The following is a 6282-nucleotide window of genomic DNA, read 5'->3' as shown; positions in this document are numbered from 1 at the left end:
GTTGCTGCACAGCCTGCACTATTATTGTGGGTGACGACGTTGAAGCTGCAGCTGCAGCAAACATGCCTGTGATTTTATTATATTTTTCAGCATCCACCTCTAGATTTCTTTACGTTTCTTCTGTTTCTCCATTTTTTTCCTGTTTGCCGCATCTGTTCTTCTCACACCACGAGAAACAGGCGAAAGAGGAGGGGGGGGGGGGGGGCTTATTAAGAGATGTGATTGGGCGGCGGGCCAGCATAATGGGCCGCTGTTCCCAGCCTAGTGGGGGAGGGGCTTAGTAAGCGATGTGATTATTGGGCCGGCCCAGTGTCAGTGAGTACCAAATGGGCCGCTGGGCCAGGCTAGTGGGCCGGTCTTGGTCCTCGCTCCACAATGGTGCAATGAAGTGTCCACAATGTTCTGCTGTCGACTAAAAACACACTTCTTCAATCAATATCTGAAATAATAATGATTGAAAATAAAAATTACTAACCTTTGTACTGTCTTTTACTATTATGCACTTTGCTACTAAGTAATCTACCGTGCCTATATTACTTTAAACTACTAACGAGTCGGTCGCAGTCAACCAGCACCTGGTACCGGGTCGTCTGATCCTTTAGCACAGCTGGATAGTGCGGCCACCTGTGGATCCTATGGTCCCAGGTTCAAATCTCCTCGGTTACATTACTACCTACTATGCTAATATGTCTATACTGCTATGCACTCAAGACTGTAGCACTCAAGTTCAACACTGTTTGACAAACAATGTTACTGACCCTTAGCTGCCAGAGTTATACCCTTCCTGCTGACCTGTTGTACAGTGCTTGTAAGTCTCTTTGGATAACAGCGTCAGCTAAATTACTAAATGTAAATGTAGCTACAGTAAGCGTGTGTGTGTGTGTGTAGACATAGATATATATAGAACACTAGATAGCTTGCCCGCGCTGCCGGCCAATGGAGAGCGACGTCACTGAACCGCCGCCATCTTGTGAGGGTCAGCCTTGAGTGAGAGTGAGTGAGCTGCACAGACAAAAATACTCATAACTCGCTGAAATATTGACGGATTTACAAACGGTTTGGTTTATTACAAGCATTATTAACGTGGCTATGATTCAAGCGGTTTGTAAAAAAAAACATCTTTAAATTTTTTTTTATAAGTATGCAGTATCATAACTACATCTTTGATGTTTATAGCAAACCAACCCGTTTGTAAATCCGTCAATATTTCAGCGAGTTATGAGTATTTTTGTCTGTGCAGCTCACTCACTCTCACTCAAGGCTGACCCTCACAAGATGGCGGCGGTTCAGTGACGCTGGTGACTCCGCCTTAAGCTATCTAGTGTTCTATTGATATCTATGTGTGTAGACCCCCCGTTAATCTGGGATTGTTTACAGTCCAACAGGAAACTCCCCAGCCCAGTTCCAAGGCACATCACACCCCCTTCATTCATCAGTAAAGACTGCTGCACCGGGCGCCACCAACAGCAGTGAATAATTCATCCACCTGTCCAGCTGCACACTTAAAAAGGCGTCTGCAACGCCTACGCTGGACTCCAGATGCCAAAGTGGGATTTGACTTCAATTAATGTTGATCAATACACTGATGTGGAGACAATAAAGCCTGAAGTCTGACTCCGTTCATTGTTGTTGTCTGTGAGATTCTGTTGTGGTGTAGTACCAGACAGGCACGTGCACACATAGAGGCCAAGGGGTGCCTGAGCACCTGCCCCTCTAAAGTCCTGTGCACGTCCCTGGTACCAGATGCAGGCCTGGAAAAAAAGAATGGCTGAGTGCATGTCATCTTCTAGAGGATCATTGGAGATCAATCAGCCAATCAAACCTTTCTTTGTATAGCACGTTTCGTACAGTAAGTGCAACTCAATGTGCTTCATGGAACATCATTTCAAAGAAGAATTAAGATAATTAAAAAGGCAAGAAACATTTCTTTTAAAAATGTCCACAGATTCAGAAACCTGTAGAGCCTCTGGCAGGATGTTCCAAGGGCTATAATAAATAAACGCTGCTTCTCCTTGTTGTTATAAAGGCTATAGGACCATAATAAATAAAAGCTGCTTCTCCTTGTTGTTCTAAAGGAGCAAATGCTGATTTATTTTGCACATAATGTCACACGCATCCAAAACCCCTAAACAGTTTTGCACACATTAATGTGAGAGTAAATTAGATTGAATATGGCCACCAGTGATGTCATCCGAGACATTGAATCCTTGTGTTGTGTTAATTGAAAGGTTAACAACCATAAGGTAGCAGTCCCTATAAGCATCAGAAAACGTAAATAAAGTACTAATTGACCACTGGAAAAAAGGTACATAATGTAGAAGGGTGGATTATCCCTACTTAATGAGGGTGAGATTCTACTAACACCGGATAGTAGTAAGTAAGTAAACTTTATTTGTATAGCACCTTTCTCAGATAAAATCACAAAGTGCTTCACAGAAGTAAAACATAGCAACATAGAGATGAACGCACTACACATAAAACAATTCTGACACATCGTAAGCATAGGCATAATTACAATTAAATAACTAAATATGAGTGCAACTAAAAACCTAAAAACAAAACAACTATTATAAATAAATAAACAACGTATACAACCAGGAATTATTTAAAAGCCTGTCTGAATAAAAACTTTTCAACTGTTCCTTAAAAGTGGATAGGGAGTCAAGTGAACGCATAGAAAGGGGGAGGGTGTTCCAAAGGGTAGGGGCCATAAATTGGAAGGACCGGTCACCTTTTGTTATTAACCGGGTCCGTGGGACAACCAGGAGATTTTGGTGAGAGGACCTAAGTGCACGACTGGGGGAGTAGGGGCGCAGTAAATAAAAAATGTACACAGGGGATCTACCTTGGAGGGCTTTAAAAGTTAAAACAAGAATTTTAAAATGGACACGATAATTAATGGGGAGCCAATGTAGAGTGGATAAAATAGGGGTGATGTGGGCACGCCTACTTGTCCCAGTTAAAAGCCTTGCCGCTGCATTTCGAATGATTTGCAAGCGGTTTAGCACAGATTTATCTAAACAGGTAAAAATTGAATTGCAATAGTCCAGGCGTGATGAAATAAAAGCATGGATGATCATTTCCATTTCAGCTCTAGAAACAACAAATCTTAATTTGGCAACGTTTCTGAGCTGATAAAAACATGACCGTGTGAGCTGGTTGACATGGCTGTTAAAAGACAGAGAGTCATCAAAAATTACATCTAAGTTCCTCACATGAGGTTTGACACACTGACCTAAGGGTCCAATAGAATTTTTTTATAATGGGGATGATGTGGTCGGGAGCAATAATGAGGGCTTCTGTCTTACTTGCATTAAGCTGAAGGAAATGATCAGCCATCCAGCTCTTGATGGCATCGATGCATTCATTAATAATGCAAAAACGATTACACTCACTGGGCTTAAAAGAACAATACAATTGGATGTCATCCGCATAAAATTGATAAAATATTCCATTAAATAGTTTAATAATCTGGCTTAGGGGAAACATATATAGGGAGAACAGCATTGGCCCTAGCACAGAACCCTGCGGAACCCCACAGGACAGTGGGGTAGAGACCGACATGAACTGACCCACTGACACAGAAAAGCTTCTATCAGCTAGGTAAGATGAGAACCATCTCAGTGCTGACCCAGAGATCCCAAACACATCATTGAGCCTACGCACCATAACCACATGATCAACCGTGTCAAAGGCTGCACTGAGGTCCAATAAAACTAATAGTGAGTGTTTACCATCATCTGCAGCCATTACAATGTCATTGGTAACCTTAAGAAGGGCTGTTTCGGTGGAATGAAATTTCCGAAAGCCTGATTGGAATGGGTCATGCAGATTATGGGTTTCTAGAATAGTATAGGAACCCAGCAGAGCTAAGTCCAGCGGGGCCCCTAGCTGTAGTGCTGCGATACTAGGTCTAGAGTTTATGAATGTGGTGGATAGGGCTCTAGGATTTACCAACCTAGGGTTCAGGAAATAGTCCTCTCCTGATGTGTAGGACAATACTCCTTAATTCCCTACACACCCACACTTCCCCTAGCACGCTATGCACCCACTCACACCCATGGTGGAAGTAGTGGTTAATATGGTTTTTCCCTCAAAGCAGTACCATGCCTTTTTGCTGGTGAAGACCTGAAATCAGTGCACCGCCGCGTTAATGTTAGAAGACAGATTATACACTGGTTATTCACTGAAACACATACACAACACTGTGGATCAAATTAGCAGTATCTCCCTTTACTGGAAAGCTGTCAGATCACAACAGGGAATAACACACATGTTACTAGTACCCTTCGCTCTCAAGGCGGCAATTAGTAGCAACAACACTAGTAACTTTCACTCTCAGGTGACAATACAGTAGTAATGAATGGGCACGCTTTTACCCTAAAGGTGACTATACAATAGCACCACTATAGCACCCTTCGCACATCAGCGGCAGACTACGGCCACGAAATGGTGAATACCAAAGAGATATTTTACACGGTCCAACCCCGTGTGTAACCTGGGATACATGTATAACCTGTATGGGCCCACACACTGGAACTGCACTTTACCTATGCTAAGCCGGCACATTAAAGTAACCCGATTCAGATTCAGATTCAGAGTTTTTATTTGCCACATGGAATCATACAATCAGAGTTTCTTCATTACACAATCATAAATAACATTCCATGGACAAAAGGAGCAGGAAGAAGAATAAATCTTATAGTTACCTGCCCCTTATTCCTAAACTAAAGAAGTATTTTCTTAATGGTCGGCGTACAACCTAATTTATACAAATAATAATTTATACCATTATACAAGAAACTCACAATTCACAGTTAAACAAGGAAACAATTAAATAATAATAATAAAGAATAAAGAATAAAAGAAAAAGAGAAAAAAAAAGAAAAGAAAAGATCTCACTATTCAGATCACATTTGATTTTCATACTGAGTAAATATTTCTTTTTTATAATTTTTTTTGAATAGATAAACACTACTACATCCCTTAAGCTCGCTAGAGAGAATTCCACAACTTTACACCAATAACTGAAGGACACATCTGTTTAAATGTGGTACGTGCAAACTGATGTTTAAAATTGTATTTTCTCCTACTAAACTCACTTTCTAAATGAAAAAGATTTTGTAGTTTTTCTGGCAGTGTATTATTTCTTGCCCTAAACATCATTAACATTGTTTGAAACTTAACCATGTCTTCAAGTTTAATTATTCTAGATTTAATAAATTATGTATTTGTGTGTTCTCGATAACTCACTTTATAAATAAAAATAATTGGTAAAAACCCCGTTGCAGCGCTGAGTCCTAGCTTGGGGACGTAGTGGCCGCAAACACAATGGCCCTTTCACTCTCTTGAGAGCCTGAACAAATAAAAGGGCTGTATTCCAGAGGCAAGGGAAAAGCACGGGTTGTACCTTTAACGAGCACGCGCGCATATCAAAGTTCGCCGCCACGGCGCATACAACAATGTCAAGTTCACGTTAAACAGTCTAGCCGTGGCTGGCTTTAGCACGCATGTTCCATAAAGTCTGTGCTTCTCCGGCGATAAAATGGTCTCTGTAGACCGTCACCTGATCCACCCCGGCCGGGAGAGTGCAGGTAGTCAGCTGGTGGTCTGGCTGGTGCCCGAGATGTCCAGTATAAGCCTTGGGTGAAACGTCCTTCTTCCACTGATAGCTTGGTTGGCACGATGAGCTAAGCTAACTCACAATGATCAAATTACCTAGTAGCCAGTGTGGCTAACTTATACTTGTTCTAACACGTTAACACTCTGCGTTATACATAATCATAGGCCACATTATTAGCTGTTAGTTCGATGCTCAGGAGAGCCCTCTCCCGCACGTCTGCTCTCATCGGCGGTCTGCGCAGGGAAGGGGCGTATTCCTTGCTTTTTCATGTCTTCCGCAGTACACCGGACGCGTTTATGCCTTCTACAACGCTGTTCGGTTTCCGGGTTCCTCTGATTGGCCACTAAGCCCACGTGACCCTACGCTAGCACGCCCCCCTTATCGCCGCCAGTTATCGCTTACGCCCGCGCATGCGCATGAGCCGCGACAAGCCCCTTCAATGACAGAGCTCTCATATTTGCGACTGCATAAACTATATCTTAAATGATGGCTATGTGTCTAATATGGCCGTCGCTTATCAATGACTTGTTTAGTTTACATCAGGGTGAGCGCTGTTGCATTCGCAAATATGAGAGCCAGCAATACGCAGCTCCAGTTAACCTAATTTATACCGTAACGAATCATTAAAAAAATATACCGTTAACTGGAATATGTTGTTT

The sequence above is a fragment of the Notolepis coatsorum genome (assembly GCF_963971535.1).
Source record: "Notolepis coatsorum genome assembly, chromosome: 2".
Classification (NCBI taxonomy): domain Eukaryota; kingdom Metazoa; phylum Chordata; class Actinopteri; order Aulopiformes; family Paralepididae; genus Notolepis; species Notolepis coatsorum.
The sequence above is the reverse complement of the archived record's forward strand: the minus strand, read 5'-3'. Positions refer to the sequence as shown.